The following is a 20724-nucleotide window of genomic DNA, read 5'->3' on the forward strand; positions in this document are numbered from 1 at the left end:
TAATTTTCACAATGAATAATAGGATAAAAAAGACCAATTGTGCAATTTCCCCCAACCACAATGATACCCACATATGTGATCAAAAACTGCTGTTGGGGCACATCGCAGGGCTCAGAAAGGAACGAGTGCTATTTAATTTTTAGACCGTAAATTTGGCATGAATTGTGAATGCCATGTCAGACTTGCAGACCCCCTGGCATGTCAAAACTTTTTCTCTTGTAATGAGAGAAAATGGACCCCATAATTTGTCATGCAATTGTTCCCGAACTTGGTAGTGCCCCATATGTGGTTGTACAATACTGTTTGAACACACGGCATAGATCGTAAGGGAAGGAGCGCTACTTGGCTTTTAGAAAGCAGATTCCGTTTGAATAAATTGTAGGCTCCATTAACCCCTTACTGACATCGGACGGAATAGTACGTCTGATGTCAGCTCCCCTGCTTTGATGCAGGGCTCCGCGGTGAGCCCGCATCAAAGCCGGGACATGTCAGCTGTTTTGAACAGCTGACATGTGCCCGCAATAGCGGCGGGTGAAATCGCGATTCACCCGCCGCTATTAACTAGTTAAAAGCCGCTGTCAAACGCAGACAGCGGCATTTAACTACCGCATCCAGCCGGGCGGCCGGAAATGACGTCATCGCCGACCCCCGTCACATGATCGGAGGTCGGCGATGCTTCACAATGGTAACCATAGAGGTCCTTGAGACCTCTATGGTTACTGATCTCCGGCAGCTGTGAGCACCACTCTGTGGTCGGCGCTCACAGCACACCTGCATTTCTGCTGCATAACAGCGATCTGATGATCGCTGCTATGTAGCAGAGCCGATCGAGTGGTGCCTGCTTCTAGCCTCCCATGGAGGCTATTGAAGCATGTCAAAAGTTTAAAAAAAAGGTAAAAAAAATGTGAAAAAAATAAAAAAATATAAAAGTTTAAATCACCCCCCTTTCGCCCCAATCAAAATAAATCAATAAAAAAAAAATCAAATATACACATATTTGGTATCGCCGCTTTCAGAATCGCCTGATCTATCAATAAAAAAAAAGCATTAACCTGATCGCTAAACGGCGTAACGAGAAAAAAAACGAAACGCCAGAATTACGTTTTTTTGGCCGCCGCGACATTGCATTAAAATGCAATAACGGCCGATCAAAAGATCGTATCTGCACCGAATTCATTAAAAACGCCAGCTCGGCACGCAAAAAAATAAGCCCTCAACCGACCCCAGATCATGAAAAATGGAGACGCTACGAGTATCGGAAAATGGCGCAATTTTTTTTTTTTTTTTTTTTTAGCAAAGTTTGGAATTTTTTTTCATCACTTAGGTAAAAAATAACCTAGTCATGTTAGGTGTCTATGAACTCGTACTGACCTGGAGAATCATAATGACAGGTCAGTTTTAGCATTTAGTGAACCTAGCAAAAAAGCCAAGCAAAAAACAAGTGTGGGATTGCACTTTTTTTGCAATTTCACCGCACTTGGAATTTTTTTCCCGTTTTCTAGTACACGACATGGCAAAACCAATGATGTCATTCAAAAGTACAACTCGTCCCGCAAAAAATAAGCCCTCACATGGCCAAATTGACAGAAAAATAAAAAAGTTATGGCTCTGGGAAGGAGGGGAGTGAAAAACGAACACGGAAAAGCGAAAAATCCCACGGTCATGAAGGGGTTAACCGAGCACTTGAGATGCCAGCCGAGCCTCCCCCCACCTTATATTGGAAAATGTACTGCTTAAGGAATTCATTTAGGGATATAGTGTATATTTTGATCCCACAGTTGCCTCAGAATTACATAACAGTAGGACATGGAAATCTAACATTTTAGTAGTAAAATTATTTATTAGCTTCAACTTTGTCAGTTACACAAGGGTTAGTAGGAGAAACTGGCCCTCACAATTTGTTGCACAATGTCTTTTGAATGTGATGATGCTACTGTTAGGTTACACGTCAGGAGAAGCAAGAAGCGCTATTTGGAATTTGCACAGATTTTCCTGGAATATCTTGCAGGTGACATTTTCAGAGCCCCTAAGGTGTCAGAAGAGCAGAAAACCCGCAAAGTGACCCCATTTTAGAAATTGCACATCTCAATGAATTCATCTACTGCTGCAGTGACTGTTTTGGCCCACAGGAGTTTTTACGTTGTAACATTCCCGCCGTGCTTGTTTTTTTCAGGAGATTTGCCAGTTTAGTGCCCATACATTGTGCCCCATATATTGTAGCTCCCCATACATTGTGCCCGGCTTGTGCTTCTAGAGACATGCACCCCGTAAATTGTTAAAGGGAACCTATTACCGTTTTTTTAGTGTTTGAACCAATGCCACCACCGTTCTGAGCACCTGTAATGCATTACATAAATGTGTCCATCATCCGCTAACTCCCCCTGCATACCACCAAAAATACCTTTTTATTTTCTCCCGCTCTCTATGTAAATGCCTTTGGTCTGGTGCGATGCGCGTCATTGCTCATTGTTTGTGCAGCCTCTTTGCCCCCAAAAGCTGTCCTCCATCTTTGATTGATGTGGATGATGCATCTCCAGCATCTTCCACATAGCCAAAAAAGATCTTGTGCCTTAGCAGCGATGGCTAGCGCAGGCGCACTTAGCTCTGCTCTACTGCGGGCAGGCACAAAACATAACTGCGCATGCGCCCATGAAAATTAATTCCGGTCAACTGGTTCAGGTAAAAAGGATTTGCAATGGTGCAAATTAATTCATTTGTGATTTTCCTGAAGAAGGAGTCAGAGTGACTGAAACACATTTGCAATGACCCAACATTCTATATTCCAATGGGCTTCTCCAGCAGGGTAGGATATTTCCATCACTCGTAGCAAATTCTCTGTATGCTGCTGCAGCAGGTGGAATTTATGCATTTTTAGTGGTTGTGTCTTGCACAACCCTATAAAGTGAGCATAATTGCCCATTGTTCCATCATTACTACTTGGATAAGACCTTGTTGTGCTTTTACATTTTTATCTAATTGAGATGTTTTTTAGATACAGAATGACACCAGCAAATCACTTATTGTTTTTATTATTTTTTTGCACGGTTCACCAAGTGATAAAAATGATAAGACTAATTTATTATTTGGGTTAGTACGATGGTAGCGATACCAGATTTATATATCCTTTTATGCTTTGATACTTTTCCAGACTAAAAAAAGTATTTTACAAAACTGAGTTTGATTTTAAATCGCCGTATTCTGAGAGCTGTAACGTAATTTTTTTTTGCCGAAACAGCAATATTCGGGTTTATTTTTTGCGACACTATTTGACATTTTCATTCGTACCATTTAAATTTTATATATGACGTTTTGATCACTTTTTATTAATTTTTTTTGTGAGTCAGTAAGATGGAAAAATCACATTTTTAGCATGTTTTTCATTATTATTTTTTTCGTTGTTCACTGTACCGAATAAATAACGCGATCGTTTTATAACTCAGATCAGTCTGGACACTTCAATACCAATTATGTGTACACTGTGTTCCAAATTATTATGCACATAGAGTTTAGGAGTGATAAAGTTAGAATTTTTTTGTTTGTCATTTAAACTCATTGATGGTGATGTGTGTCAGGGCTCTTTATATCACTGAAAGCAATTGCAGATACCTGTGCAAATTAGTTTGGCAGGTGTGTCTAAATAAAGGCAAGACTACTTAAGAAGGCTGTTCCACATTATTAAGCAGCCTACATTTTTGGCCAAAATGGGAAAGAAAAAGGATGTGTCGGCTGCTGAGAAGCAACAAATTGTGGAGTATTTAGGTCAAGGCATGGCTACAATCAACATTGCCAAGACACTTCATCGTGATCATCGCACAATCAAGAAGTATGTAGCTGATTCCCAGCACACACGTGTGCGTGCTGATAAGGAAAAATTGAGGACTCTTTCCAACAGGCAATTGCGTAAGGTCAAAAGAGCAGCTGCAAAAATGCCTTGTCATAGCAGCAGACAAGTTTTTGAAGCTGCTGGTGCCTCCAACTTCCCCAGAACAACAAGATGCAGGGTCCTTCAGAGGTTTGCAGCTGTGCGTAAGCCATCCTGTCGACCACCTCTAGCCACTGCACACAAGCAGAAACGGCTCCAGTGGGCCAAACGATACATGAAGACTGACTTCCAAACTGTTTTGTTCACCGATGAGTGCCGTGCAACGCTCGATGGTCCAGATGGATGGATGGAGTGGAGGAAGGCTGGTTGATGGACACCCCATGAAAACACGGCTGAGGCGCCAACAAGGAGGAGGTGGAGTAATGTTTTGGGCTGGAATCATGGGGAGAGAGATTGTCGGCCCCTTTATGATCCCTGAAGGGGTAAAGATGAACTCCATAATCTATGTGGAGTTTCTAAAACAACACTTCCTGCCATGGTTCAAGAGGAAGAACCGTGCTTTCCGCGGCAAGATCATTTTCATGCATGATAATGCACCGTCTCATGCTGCAAAAAACACATCTGCATCTCTGGCTGCTATGGGCATAAAAGAGGACAAACTTATGGTGTGGCCACCATCTTCCCCTGACCTCAACCCCATTGAGAACCTCTGGATCATCATCAAAAGGAGTGTCTATGATGGCGGGAGGCAGTTCACACCTAAGCAACAGCTCTGGGAGGGTATTCTGTCCACATGCAAAACAATTGAAGCAGAAACCATCCAAAAACTGACAAATTCAATGGACGAGAGAGTTCAGAAGCTTCTTTCCAACAAGGGGTCCTATGTGCAAATGTAACATCACCTAGAATAAAGTTTTCACTTGAAAACTGTTTGCTTTAATTTTGTAATAAGCTGATAATGCTTATAACTTCACAATTGACCATTTTTTTGTTCAAAATAAAAAAAAAGGTTGAAAACTCTGCTGTGCATAATAATTTGGAACATGCATTTTGAGTGTTTATTTTTTTTTAAAAGATACTGTTTTCATAGGCAGTTTGTTCCAAAACATTGCAATTATACTAGAATAGTAGATGATTGGAAAATAACAATGACTGCAATTCAGATAGGTAATTTAGAGAAAATATGAGGAAATATTATTTGCATAATAATTTGGAACACAGTGTAGATTTTTTTTTTGTTTTAACACAAAAGCTGCATATTTAGTGTCGAAACAGATTTTTATTATTTTTGTGTGGTTTTTTTTTTGTCTTTTTTTTTTGCACAATTTATTTCACTTTTTCACTTACTCCTACTATGAGACATGGACTGTACATTTTTCATTTTGATTACTGTTCTCATGCACTGCAGCACTATGTAAATAGAATACATAATGCTGCAGAGAAACACTACCAGTGTATTGTATAAATCTGTAAATTGTAATGTGCATTTGTATTCAGCCCCTCTGTGTCAGTATTTTGTAGGATTATCTTTTGCAGCAATTACTGCTCCTAATCATTTGGGGTATCTTTACCAGCTTTGCACTTCTAGAGATGACATTTTGCACCTTCTTCGTTGCACACTCGCTGTCGCTCAGTGAGATTGGATGGAGGCGTCTGTGAACAGCAATTTTCAAGTCTTGTCACAGATTCTCAATGGGATTTGGTTCTTGACTATGACTGGGTCTTTGACACACATGAATATGCTTTGATCTAAACCAATCATGCATACTTTGGACACATCATTCTAAGGCCCCTTTCCCATGTCAGTTTCTCCAGTATGAGTAGTGACTAGTTTCCGCACGTAATGGAGACGCTTACAAACATGCCGTGTGTCCATGGCAAAACATGCCATGTGTCCATGGCAAAACACGCTGACATGTCCATTTTTTAGCAGCTGCACTGGCTGCAAAATGCCCTGCACACGTGCACACTGATGACATCTGTGTGTCATCAGTGTAACATACCGGCACCTGGGAATCAGCGGTACTGTTCACTCTGAACCCCGGTGCTGGAGATATCTCACATCATTGTCCCCTGATCTTGCTGCGATTAGCGAGAACAGGGGATAATGTTGAGAGTTGTATTCAAGTGTAAAATTTAGTAAAGTAAAAATCACTATACTCACCTTAAAGGAAACCTGTCACCCCCCCCCCCCCAGGAGTTTGTAACTAAAAGAGCCATCTTGTGCAGCACTAATGCTGCATTCTGACAAGGTGGCTCTTTTAGTTATTGGTGCTGTAACTTCAGAAATAATCAATTTTATAATTTGTCCCAAATACCTTGAATCAGTCCTGGAGGCAGGCCTTTTTTTGGAGGCAAACGCAGCACCGCCGTTTCTCATGTCCTCTTGGTGCCGCCTCTTCAGCGCTGTTTTCAAATGAGCCGGCTCCTGCGCTCTTTTCCCATGCCTTGGGCATGCGCAGTGAGCGCTGCCCGTCCTCTGTTCTCATTTGCAGTCTAGCTGACTGCGCCTGTCCGGCCGCCCTGCCCGAGATCCCGCCCCTCAGTGTCTTCTGATTTAATCTCACTGCGGGGCTGGGATTCCTGGGCATGCACAGTGCATATCTAAGCCTCTCACTCATCTCCCTCCGCCTTCTATAGACTGTGCGGGGTCAGCTGATCCCTAATCGCATGCTGTGAATCCCAGCCCCGCAGTGAGAATAAATCAGAAGACACTGCGGGGCTGGGATTCACAGGCAGGGCAGCCGCACAGGCGCAGTCAGCTAGACTGCATATGAGGACAGAGGACGGGCAGCGCTCACTGCCCCTGCCCAAGGCATGACAAAAGAGCGCAGGCGCCAGCTCATTTTAAAACAGCGCAGAGGAGCCGGCACCCAGCGCCAAGAAGACTTGAGTGACGGCTGTGTGGCGTCTGCAGCAGGGGGGAAAGCCTGCCTCCAGGACTGAAGAAAGGTATTTAGGACAAATTGCAAAACGGATTATTTCTGCAGTTACAGCACCAATAACTAAAAGAGCCACCTTGTCAGAATGCAGCATTACTGCTGCACAAGGTGGCTCTTTTAGTTTCAAACGGTTCCCTTTAAGGCAAAGAGGAAGACCAGCAACCTGATGGCTTGATATAATCAAGATAACGGCGGCGAAGACCCTGGTTGACCTACCTAGGCTTTCACAAGATCGATCTTCGTACAGAACATTCATCCATCAAGTCACCATGGCTGTTGTGAATTCTGTTGTGGGTTCTGCTCTTGGGCTCCCTCCGGTGGTTATAAGTGGTAGTGCTGCTGTTTGTCCTTCACAACAGTCATCAGCTGCTTCCACTTTGGACGGGGCTATTTAGTCTGGCTCCTTCCTTTAGTGAGTGCCAGTTGTCCATTGTTTTCTAGGGATCCACATCTCTGCTTGGTTTCTCCTTCTGGATTGTTCAAATCATCAAAGATAAGTCCTGTCTCTGTTTTTGCAGTCCACATGCGGTGGACTTAATAGTTCTGTGAAGTGCTATGTTTTTTTCTTGTCCAGCTTTGTCTGTGTAAAGATTTATTCAGCCAAGTTGGAAGCTCTGGAGTCACAGAGTTACCCTCCATGCCTTTAGTTAGGTGTGAAGATTTTTGTATTCTCTGTGGTGGATTTTGTAGTATTTTTATACTGACCGCACAGTACTCTGTCCTGTCTATTCTTTCTAGGTAGCGTGGCCTCCTTTGCTAAATTCTGTTTTCAGTCTGCGTCTGTAATTTCCCTCTCCTCTCACAGTCAATATTTGTGGGGGGCTGCCTTTCCTTTGGGAATTTTCTCTGAGGCAAGATAGTATTCCTGTTTCTTTCTTTAGGGGTAATTAGTCCTCCGGCCGTGACGAGGTGTCTAGGGAGTGACAGGAACATCCCACGGCTACTTCTAGTTGATGTGTTAAGTTCAGGGTCTGTGGTCAGTATAGAGGCCACCTACTCCAGAGCTCGTCCATGCTGCTCCTAGGCCACCAGTTCATAACACATGGCTCAAGGCAGAGCCAAAGGCAGTTAAAATGGAAAATAAAAGTTGGAGCCGTCAGATTTGAGCATAAGGGTATGTGTCCACGCTCAGGATGGCTGGCGCTTTGGACGGAGCGGAAAACTCGCTCCGCCCAAAGCTCCGCTCCCTTCTGTGACGTGATGATGCCAGATGTGTTTATTGCACACATCCGGAATCATCGCACCCCACACATAGGGCCCTGTGATTTACCTTGCGGTGGCGCAGTGTCACCGCAAGGTAAACGGACATGCTGCGATCTAAAAAGACATGCCGCATGTCCGGAATCGCAGGGCCGCCAGGTGCGTGTTACCACGCATAGTGGAGATAGGATTTCATAAAATCCCCTCCACTATGCTGTAACATCTGGACGCTGCGGATTGAATGCTGCGACTCCATGCAGCGTTCAATCCGCTGCTATTCCGGATGTAAAACGGCCCGTGGACACATACCCTTACAGTGGTTTTCCAAATTTATCCTCAAGAGGTTCTTTTAACACAATAAGGTCTCATATAAATAGCATCTTTATCCAGTCTCCAGTCCTGAGCATGACCGCTGCATAAAAATATACTGTCACGCTCGGGTCAGTTCAACAGACAGCCAGTCAGAGCATTGTGTTGGTTGTGATTAATGAATGTGCTTGGAAAAGTTGTTATTGGAGCATGCTTGGGTGCTAACTAGTGATGAGCGAGTATACTCGTTGCTCGGGTTTTCCCGAGCAGTCATAAATACTCAGAGGTCACCTGAGCAACGAGTATACTCGCTCATCACTAGTGCTAACCGAATGTCTTCAGTGTGCTTGAAAAATATGTTCGACTCCCCATGGCTGCATGTCTTGTGGTTGTTCGACAGCCGGAACACGTGCAGGGATTGCCTAATAGCCATGAAACATGTTGCCGCCGGGACTCGGACAGATTTTTCGAGCACATTGAAGACACTCAGCACCAAAACATGCTTGGATAACACATCTGAGCACGTTCACTCATCACTATTTGAAATCCTTGCCCTAGTTATACTGCTGCATGACTCTTTCCTTAGAACGAGGCTACAATTTATCCCTTATCTCAGCGCTCCACACACCGCTACAATTTTTTCTCCTTCATTTTTTATGGACTGTGTCTGAGCAAAAACAAATACAGAGACATGTCTGTTTTTTTTCTTGGCAGCATGGATGAAGTGCCAATTCAAGTCTATGGGTCAGAAAAAACAATACAGGGCACTGATGAAATACTTGTACCATCCATGTTTAAAATCGCAAAGGATATGAGAAGCGTCGTAATTTATTTATCCATATGTGAAAAACACTGACATCTGAATGAAGCCTAAGGCTACTTTCACACTAGCGTCGGGAAAGGCACGTCGCTGTGCGTCGGGCCGACGTTCCCGACGCTAGCGTGGTCTCCGCCGCACAACGGGGGCAGCGGATGCATTTTTCCAACGCATCTGCTGCCCCATTGTGAGGTGCGGGGAGGTGGGGGCGGAGTTCCGGCCGCGCATGCGCGGTCGGAAAAAGCGGACCGTCGCGAGCAAAAAACGTTACATGTAAGGTTTTTTTCTCCCGACGGTCCGCTAACACACGCCCAAGCGTCGCAAAACGGACGCAACGTTTGGCAATGCGTCGCAAATGCGTCGCTAATGTTAGTCTATGACGAAAAAACGTATCCAGCAAGAACTTTTGCTGGATGCGTATTTTCGGCAAAACGACGCATTTGCGACGTATTGCAGTTAACGCTAGTGTGAAAGTAGCCTAAGGGAGTACTGAATACTGTGATCCAACAGGTTACAGATGTGGTCATGTGAATCCCAGCACCACTTAAACCAGGAGATGGCAACTGGTGTGTAGGTTACTACTGTCATGACTCTGTTGTCGGGTGTCCCAGGACCAGAGGCTGCTTCCCTGTCCCTAAGGGCGCCCTAACTCGCCCTGTTCAACCAATTACTTCCGATGGTGAAGACGCTGGGGCCATGTACCTTGCCTTAGCTCCTGAATCCACTCTTGGTTTGTACCCTTCCTGCACAAAGGGAAGAGGGGAGTAGTAGTGTACCATAATACACCAGCCAGACTAAGGCCGGGGTCACACTTGCGAGTGTGATGCGAGAAACCCGTATCAATACCTGGCACTGCCGCCGACACTCGCAGTCCGGTCCGAGTGCCGATGGCAGTACACCTCATACACTCACGGCTCCTCTCCGTACACCACGTACACTCACGGCTCCTCTCCGTACACCTCGTACACACATGGTTCCTCTCTGTACACCTCGCACACACATGGCCCCGCTCCGTACGCCTCGTACACACACGGCTCCTCTCCGTACACCACGTACACTCACGGCTCCTCTCTGTACACCTCGTACACTCACGGCTCCTCTCCGTACACCACGTACACTCACGGCTCCTCTCCGTACACCTCGTACACACACGGTTCCTCTCTGTACACCTCGTACACACATGCACCCGCTCCGTACGCCTCGTACACACACGGCTCCTCTCCGTACACCACGTACACTCACGGCTCCGCTCCGTACACCTCGTACACTCACGGCTCCTCTCCGTACACCTCGTACACTCACGGCTCCTCTCCGTACACCTCGTACACACACGGCTCCTCTCCGTACACCTCGTACACACACGGCTCCTCTCCGTACACCTCGTACACACATGGCCCCGCTCCGTACACCTAGTACACACACAGCTCCACTCCGTACACCTCGTACACTCATGGCTCCTCTCCGTACACCTCGTACACACATGGCTCTCCGCTCCGTACACCTCATACACACATGGCTCCTTTCCGTACACCTCGTACACACACGGCTCCGCTCCGTACGCCTCGTACACACACGGCTCTGCTCCGTACGCCTCGTACACACATGGCTCTGCTCCGTACACACTCATGGTTCTGCTCCGTACACCCGCGGTTCCGCTCCGTACACACACACTGTTCTGCTCCGTACACCTCGTACACACATGGCTCTGCTCCGTACACATCATACACACACACGGTTCAGCTCCGTACACCTCGTACACACACGGCTCTGCTCCGTACACCCGCGGCTCCGCTCCGTACACACACATGGCTCTGCTCCGTACACCTGCGACCCCGCTCCGTACACCTCGCACACACACTGCTCCGCTCCGTACACCTCGTACACACGCGGCTCCGCTAAGTACACTTCGCACACGCATGGCTCCGCTCCGTACACCTTGAACACATGTGGCTCTGCTCCGTACACCTCGCACACCACACGATTCAGCTCTGTACACCTCGTACACACACGGCTCCGCTCCATACACCTCGTACACACACGGCTCTGCTCCTTACACCTCGAACACACACGGCTCTGCTACATCCACCCTGTAAACCCCTCCTGACCCCACACATAAACTTCCCCTCATCCAGCACCATGACAACCAGCACAGCAGAGTCCTGCATACACTGAGGCCCCTGATCATGTGACCCCTGACTCCTCCCCTCCTGTGACCTCATCACAGGTCCTGTGGGCACAGAACAGCCATATATGGGTAAATGCTAGAGTGTATGGGCTCCTTCCAGGTGTGACGTCATTTCTGGGGGCGTGTCCTATCGGGAGGGGGCGTGTTCTGAGTTCACATCATGGGCGTATTCTCTTTTTACTAAGGCTACGTTCACATTTGCGTTGTTGTGTGTTGCGTCGGCGACGCATCGGCGACACAACGCACAACGCATGCAAAACGCATTGTTTTGTAACGCATGCGTCCTTTTTTTTGCTTGATTTTGGACGCACAAAAAATGCAACTTGCTGCGTCCTCTGCGCCCTGACGCGTGCGCCGCAGTGACACATGCGTCACAAAACGCAAGTGCAACGCATGTCCATGCGCCCCCATGTTAAATATAGGAGCGCATGACGCATGCGTCGCAGCAGCGGCGCCCGACGCTGCGTCGCACAACGCTAATGTGAACGTAGCCTAAGAGCAACCCCTCCCTAGGCCAATGTGCAAAATATATATAACAATCAATGTAGAAAGTTGCTATACAGAGCAGAATAACCAGACACGAAGCGGCATATAATACATCACCATGCAAATAATATACTGCGAACCAAGCATCAAATGTATTATTATGGCACAGAGCAATCTTTCAGTGTGTCAAGACCATATGCTACAAAATAAACCATCCCACTGAAAAAATAGAGAAAAAGCCAGAATGGTGGATCAATGCCCTAAAATTACAGCAGAGGAAAAAGCCCCTAATACTGCTATAGCGCCACTAAAAGCCGATGATACAGACCAATAAAGTATAGCAGGCCAGGGAGTAAGGGGCTAAAGGTATGATATGCCAGGTATTCTTAAATACATTATGAACTAGTAAATAATAAATAGCAGCTGTGCTAATTACCATGTAGTTTGAGGCACGCCGGTACCCGACTTCCGGAACGCTGAGAAGAAGAAGACGGAAGTGGCCGCCACATGGAGTGCCAAAAATACTTCCTCAGTAAAGCGTATAATACACACACTCAGTGCAATGAGGTTGGCATCTGCGCAGTGTAGTTAAAACGCAGACACGGTTACACAAGACGCTTCAAAGGAGAATACGTCTGCGCAGAGTGAGATGGATGACAACCACGGCAGCACACGCAGCCCCTACTGGAGCTGCGTCCGCACACCGAGGCTTAGTCCAAAGCACACTGCACTGTCAATCCGGAATGCAAGTATCTTACAATAAATGAGCTGTCAACAATAACATAGACTAGATAGATAGCAGGACAAGCTAAGATCCTTGCACATGATCAGTTCCATTGGGGACTGCGTCTGCGCACAGTACCCAAGTTGTAATCAAGGTTGCATAGAGGGCTTCAATAAAAGCCGTGCTTGCGCAATATCAGACTGATCCCAGCCTCAATAGCCACTGCGGCTCCCGTTGGAGCTGTGTCAGCGCCCCAGAGCCAGATCGAAGGGCCATCGTAAGCCAACCTGAACATAAAATACCGGTTGGTTTAAAAGGCCATATGGGTGTTATACACAACTGCCGGCGAAATAGAGGACCTCTTAAAAAATCGCAAATATAAATCCAATAGTTTCTTTATATTTATTACTCACCGCTGCAGATGTCAATATTTGCAAGCTGGCATAAAAAGATGTATAGGCAATATACAGTAGAAGCTAACATAACAAAAATGGAAATGAGCGCATATTTTGGATGAATAATTATGCGTAATTCCTTGCATTCATGCATCCAGACACGGATAGTCAAATCGAGCAAAGTCAGTTTGTTAGAAAAGAGGCTAGTTGAAAAGCATACATTAACTCTTGCATCAGCTATTGACACGGTCGCCCCTGTCATGCATAGCAGAGTGCGACGAACCAATAGACAACCCTGGCACAATAACATCACTAAAAAGCTTCGGTAAGTGTCCAGAATTGCAGAACGGCGTTGGAAGAAAACGCAATCACAAGATGATTTCACTGCACTCAAACAAGCAACACTGGCATTCAAATCAGCTCTCACGTCTGCTAAACAGGCCTACTTCACAACCCTCATATCTTCCTTATTCCACAACCCCAAACAGTTGTTCAACACTTTTAACTCCCTCCTCTGCCCACCACTGCCCCCTCCGAGTTCCCTGATCGTTGCCGAGGACTTTGCCACGCACTTCAAAAATAAGATAGAACAAACAAGGCAAGTCTTTGCTGTCCAACCACCGCAACCCCTTTGTATGAGAGACCAATGCCCAAAACCCATAACTTCACTCTCCAAAATCTCTGAAGGGGAGCTTGCTCATCTTCTCTCCAAATCACACCTCACCACTTGTGCACTTGACCCCATCCCATCCCACCTCCTCCCCAACCTCACAACCACACTAATCCCATCCCTAACCCATCTCTTCAACCTTTCACTAACTTCTGGTACCTTCCCCACTGCCTTCAAACATGCCACAATCACACCTATCCTCAAAAAGCCATCACTTGACCCGAGCGCTATGTCTAGCTATCGCCCCATATCTTTGCTCCCATTTGCCTCCAAACTCCTTGAGCAGCACGTCCATGCTGAACTTTCCTCTCACTTTGCAGCTAACTCTCTCTTCGACAACCTACAATCTGGCTTCCGTCCCCACCATTCCACTGAGACTGCCCTGACCAAAATTACTAACGACTTACTGACAGCCAAAGCTAACAGACAATTCTCTATACTCCTCCTTCTTGACCTGTCTTCTGCCTTCGACACAGTTGACCACTGCCTCCTACTACAGATCCTCTCTTCCTTTGGGGTCAAAGACCTTGCCCTATACTACCTCTTCATCTCGCCCCCTCTCTGTTGGTGTCCCCCAAGGCTCTGTCCTAGGACCCTTACTCTTCTCAATCTATACACTCGGCCTGGGACAACTCATAAGGTCCTATGGCTTCCAGTACCATCTATATGCCGATGACACTCAGATCTACCTCTCTGGCCCAGATGTCACCGCTTTGCTGTCCAGAATCCCAGAGTGTCTATCAGCCATATCCTCCTTCTTCTCCTCTCGCTTCCTCAAGTTCAATGTGGATAAATCTGAACTCATTATCTTTCCTCCATCACGCATATCTTCCCTACCTGATCTATCTATTAAAATAAATGAAATCACACTTTCACCTGTCCCCAAAATCCGCTGCCTCGGAGTAACCCTTGACTCTGCCCTGTCCTTCAAACCGCACATCCAAGCTCTCGCCACCTCTTGTCGCCTCCAGCTCAAAAATATTTCCAGAATCCGTCCTTTCCTCAACCCACACTCTACCAAAATGCTCGTGCATGCCCTAATCATCTCCCGCCTCGACTACTGCAACATACTCCTCTGTGGCCTACCTTCTAACACTCTCGCACCCCTCCAGTCCATCCTTAACTCTGCTGCCCGACTAATTAATCTCTCTCCTCGCTACACTCCTGCTTCACCTCTTTGCAAATCCCTTCACTGGCTCCCAATTTCTCAGCGTATCCAGTTTAAATTACTAACACTGACCTACAAAGCCATCCATAACCTTTCTCCTCCGTATATTTCCACACTAATCTCTCAATATCTTCCCTCACGTAATCTCCGGTCCTTCCAAGACCTCCTCCTCTCTTCCACGCTTATTCGCTCCTCACCCAATCGCCTCCAAGACTTCTCCCGATTATCACCCATCCTCTGGAATTCAGTGCCCCAACACATCCGGTTATCCACCACATTTGGATCCTTCAAAAGAAACCTGAAAACCCACCTCTTCAAAGAAGCTTACAGCCTGTAAAAACCACATGGCCACCTCAACACCATTGGAGCTACTGCAACCCTCGACCTACTGTCTCCTCCCCCATAATCCTGTAGAATGTAAGCCCGCAAGGGCAAGGTCCTCTTCCCTCTGTACCAGTCTGTCATTGTTAGTTTTGTTTACTGTAAGTGATATTTGTATTTTGATGTAACCCCTTCTCATGTACAGCACCATGGAACTAATGGTGCTATATAAATCAATAATAATAATAATAATAATAATAATAATAATAATAAAATCCCTGCGTATAGCAAACTAACCCCAAAGCAGAGTGGCAACCAAAGTAACGAAATGATTCGTATAACCCAGCACCCTCTATACATGAAGATGGAAATTCAAATGAAAATAGAGAGATGGTAAGGAATGATACAAACCGGGGAAATAGCCCTAGACGACAAAGTGCCAAGGGATCAAGAAAGATCCCCCTAACACTGTATCTCCACGGGTTCCCCTAGATGGAAAAAGAAATACTAATGTGCCAGAGAGAGAAAGCAACATATACAAGAAAAACAATCAGTTTACTCAATGTTCTATCCTAAGAGTAACCGCCGGGTTACAAATGTCAACAAGATTGATTAATCCAAACGGACAATGCACCCGCCCCACTTAAAGGGCACCAAAACCGATAAATGATAACAATACCAATTTATTTTCCAGAGTGACCAAAGATAGAGTATAGTCATTAATAGGTGCCTGTAACACCTGAGTGCCAAGGAAAACAGTGTCCTTAGGCACTCCATCTCCACGGGTCCCAGAAAAATATAGAGAAGGTGATAAAGCAGAAGTTTGATATAGCAATCACATAGAACTCAAATCACTACAACTGTAAATAATATAAACATAAGTAATAGATTTGGAGATCGAATGCTGATGCCCAGATTGTCAAGTAGAGATCCGGATATAAGGAAGCTGGTGACAAATCCCTGAGACTTGATTGCAAGGACTTTAATATCCTTTTCTTTTTTCCAATCGTCATAGAAAATTAGAAAGATAACATGTCCATCCCATCAGTGAAGACAAAACGAAGGGTCCAATTATGTAACCGGGAACCTGTAAGTCAGAGATAGTTACAAAACAGTAAATATCAGATCCCCAAAATAAAATGCCAGTATGTCACAACTGTTTGTAGAAACCCGTGAAGAGCAGATCTTCATTAAGCCCCAAAGGTGAAAGACTACGGAGATTGAAGATCCACTTAGATTCACGTCTCAGTAATTCATGGGTGATGTCCCCACCTCTAATGTCTGTCTGTACAGATTCCAAGCCCAAAATCCTCAGGCCCGTACTTGAACCATTGTGAACCTGTAGAAAATGGGTTGCTACTGGTGTCAGAGTCTTGCCTTTGGCCAAGTCAATTTTAGCTCTATTTATGGTGGACAGATGTTGTTGTACCCTACGCCTGAGTTCTTGGCTTGTTTGGCCTACATAGATCTTTGGACAATTGCACACCAAGCCATAGATCAAATTTTTAGACTTACAAGTAAAAAATGTACTTGAAGAAACAGGTGATGTTAAAGTAGGCAAGGGGATTCCTTGACTGCCAACCGTAAGATGGCAGATACTACATCCACCACAAGCGAAAGTCCCCTTCAGTCGCATACCCCTCTCCAACCTTTGAGTGGGTCTCTTAAAATGGCTATGGCATAAAGAGTCTTTAAGTGATTGAGGTTTCCTAGCTATCAGAGTGGGTTTCGTGGCTATATGAGGTGCCAACTTGGGTTCGCTTGCCAAAATTCCCCAATATCTTGATAGAATACCCCAAAGTGCCTGCCATTGATTATTAAAAGTTGTTTTCAAACCCAAAGGTCTAGAAGAGTCCCTCAACTGTGGGTTCAAGAGTTGTGCCCGATCTGAGTCCCTAGCCGAAGTAAAGGCAGTTGTAATTACCTTCTTGGGGTATCCTCTGTCCCTAAAGCGACTGGTCAAATCTCTTGCTTGCATCAGAAAATCTTGCTGAGTTGAGCAATTCCTTTTTAGACAAAAAAATTGCCCCTTCGGGATGCCCTTCCTTAGATGTTCTGGGTGAAAACTTGAGTAATGAAGTATGTTGTTGGTCGAGGTCAGTTTTCGATACAGTGTAGTCTTCACATGCGAATCCTCGATTGTCAAATTCAAGTCCAAAAATTCAGCAACGGAGAAAATTAGCCGTAAGATGAATGTTAAAGCTGTTACTGTTAAGGACATCCACAAATTTCCTACATTAATCAAGGGAACCAGCCCAAAAAAGAAGCACATCGTCAATATAGCGACACCATTTAAAAACGTACTTGTGAAATTCCGGTAGACCAAACACCTGAGTAACCTCCCACCACCCTAAAAACAAGTTAGCATATGGCTAACATGGCAGTACCAGACACTTGCCTATAAAAACTCGATCGAATACAAAATAATTCTTGTCCAGAATGAAACGAAGGAGGTCCACAAGAAAGGAGTCATGCTGCCGATCGCCAGTGGTACGTTGGTTCAAAAAAAGGACACCGCTTGGATCCCCAGGTCGTGTTGAATGCTGGTATACAGAGATTCTACATCTAAGGTGACAATGGAAGTATCAGGAGGAATAATAAGATCATTCAGCATATTCAGTAAATGGGACGTGTCCTTGATGTGTGACGCCAGGGTAGTCACCATTGGTTGTAAAAAGAAGTCAACATAGATGCAAGGTTTTTCAAATAAGCCCCCAATGCCCGACACTATCGGCCTACCTGGAGGTTCATGTAGCGATTTATGCATCTTTGGCAGCATGTAAAACGTGGGGACCCTCGGATGTTTCGTGATCAAAAATTCCTTCATTTTCTTGTCAATGACGTTGTATGAGTAGGCAACCTGTATGAGATTGTTCAATTTTAAGTTAAAGACTGCAGTCGGGTCTGAGGGAAGTCTGGTAAAAAAGAGGGTTATGAAGTTGTCTTTTAGCTTCTTTTAAGTAAGGATCAACCGGCCAAATAACAATTGTGGTGCAGTGACCAATGTTACAGCCAGGGGGCGCTGTGTGTGCACTTCAAGATGCACTTGGAGGCAGAGTTATGATGAAACAGTGACAGGCAGTGTTGTGAATGGCCGATATGTGTCGCAGAGGGAGTCTGCGTGGTAAGTCTGATGTAACGTGGTTGTTCTGGGACCTGTAGTCCCTCAAGAGTTGTGTAATGTTGTATAATAGGCAAGGGAGACTTACTAGGCTAGTTGTGTGAGATGGGCTGGACAAACTAGCCACACACCTATGGGAGTGGTTACAGGTAGATAATGTGACCAAGGTATGGGTCACATAGTCCTGTGAGGTTCCTGTGTATGGAGCCGTTTGTTCTTGTGCAAGGTCCTGGACGGTCAGTGTTGGAGACTCCTGGGAGTGGAGTCATTCTGGAAGCACCTGGAGACCGTAGACCTGGACGGTCTGTGTTGAGGACCTGGGACTGACGTGAAGTCAGTGTGAGGAGTGGAACTCCTGAGAGGTAACCCCGGACAGGGGGATCATAACATACAGCAGAGAAGCCTACCTGCTACATGAACTGTCTGATGTCTTATAATGTTTCATGGTTGTAATGAAATGGACTGTACCCTGTCTGGTTTATGCGGAGTATAATAAACCATATGGACAGATTTATGAGAGGTACCGTGCCTGAGTGCTTGAATCCTATGCCAAGCGAGTGTTCCCCAAGACCCGTAGCAGGTGAAATGCTACACAACATTCCCCCCTTTATCCGCCTCTCTAATAACCAAATCCTTATTCCCACTTAAATTAGTTCTAACAGCTCGACTGACAAACGTAAAAACATTTGTGCAATTTGTTGTCATTTTGCTGTCGCATGACTTTCTATTCCTGCAAAATAAGCATCCAACAGACAGATTGCGTGTGAAACTCAGTGGCACACAACTTGCACTGAAGACTATGGATAAAAGTTGCTTTTGACTTGCAACCTTCGACCTAAAATCTATCAAATTTGATTTTCTTTTATTTGTTTGAAAGTCAAGTCACAGTCAAGATAAGCCATAGGTTGAAATGCGACTCTGTTGACTTTCATTAGATGTAATGACACAGGTAATATGCTCTTCACGTCTTTCAACATGTCGCTGAAAAAAAAAGGAACCTTACTTTCAACACACTTTTCAGAAATCAATAGCACAGGTGAATATAAGAAACTTTGTAAGATATTTTATCAAGGAAATAGGCTACCTTCCCCACTTATCAGGCACTTATTTCCCTGCCTCCTGAACTTGTCATCCACTCTGAAAAATCAGCTCAAGTCCATCTTGCGCAGACAAGATGGCCTGCAAGTGTCATGTGACCCAAACATTAAACTATGCATAGGTGGAGAGAGGATAAAGAGGAAACAGGCTCTGTGTGTTTGTCTCTGTGGGTTAAAAAACTAATGATGAGCAGGAATCCATCCATGTGTCCTGAGCTATGTATAGAAGAGATCACTAGAGCTCATCTCCTCAGGTAGATGGAGAAAGTGTACTATTTGCAAGGAATCTTCCAGGGATTATTGTCTCTTGAAAACAAGCAAGGAACTCAGTATATACACTCCTCAACATTGAATTTGTAACACCAACATAGAAAATATGAGGAAATATGGAAATCACAGAATGGGTAGAAATTATCATGATTCTTCCGCTCAGTGTGTCTTGGACACAGTGACTGACAACTGACAGTCCAATCTGCGACTGGAAGGTGCTAAGCTTTCTTTAGGTGTTCCCTATTCCACGTGATTACTCAACTACTTGCAGTAGATAAAAGTTGTCAGTCCCAGATCTCTGCCAGACGTAGCATATTCTCAGTGGTTTGCCTTGTATGCCTGTGCTTTGTTTGTTGATCTATTGGTGTCTGGCCTTAGACTTCGTTGTGACCATCCGTTTGCCTATCCCCTTTGTTTTGATTCGCTATCTTCCTAATATTCTGACCTTGGACTGTTACCTGATATAGCCTTTGTCTTTCTCCTTTAGTTTACTATGTGCTGTCTTGGTATATGACCCCCGGAATGTTTGACTACACTGCCTCATGGCTTGTCTGTGAGTAGTGACTAGCATCACAGCAATGTCACTAATATAAACAATAATCATCAAGCACATCGTATAATAAACGGCCAAGGGTGTACTACCATGAAAACCCTCCCAATATATCCAAACGGCATATCGCCCGGTGAAATACTCCAAAAAGAATATTTTATACTAGAGAAAAAGAGTATTAGCAACACCAAAAGGGTAACTATAAAATTAGATCTTTATTGAACATATTACAAAAATTACATAAAAGGAGGAGACAAAACAGGTACATCACGGGAAAATCACCCATCCACTTTATGACCTGGGAGAGCACATAAGTGTGTAATTCAATCAATATTCAGAAAAAAGGAAAGACCGGGTGCACGGGTATTTCTAATCGTATAGTAATCTCACAAGTATTGCCATAAGCATAACACCTCCAAGTCCATTCAACAAATAGTTTGTCAAAAATAATGCTCACCCATAGTAAGTCAGGATAGTGCGGTGGCCTTCCCAAGACCCCTGACGCACGTTTCGCGTGATGGCTTTCTCGAAGGCTTTTCTCCCCTTTGAGAAAGCCATCACATGAAACGTTGAAACGTGCGTCAGGGGTATATTACTGTCATGTATCCCTGTGTGCTACACGTTAGTTAAAGGGAACTAGTCAGCA

This window comes from Ranitomeya variabilis, chromosome 4 (genome assembly GCF_051348905.1).
Source record: "Ranitomeya variabilis isolate aRanVar5 chromosome 4, aRanVar5.hap1, whole genome shotgun sequence".
Classification (NCBI taxonomy): Eukaryota; Metazoa; Chordata; class Amphibia; order Anura; family Dendrobatidae; genus Ranitomeya; species Ranitomeya variabilis.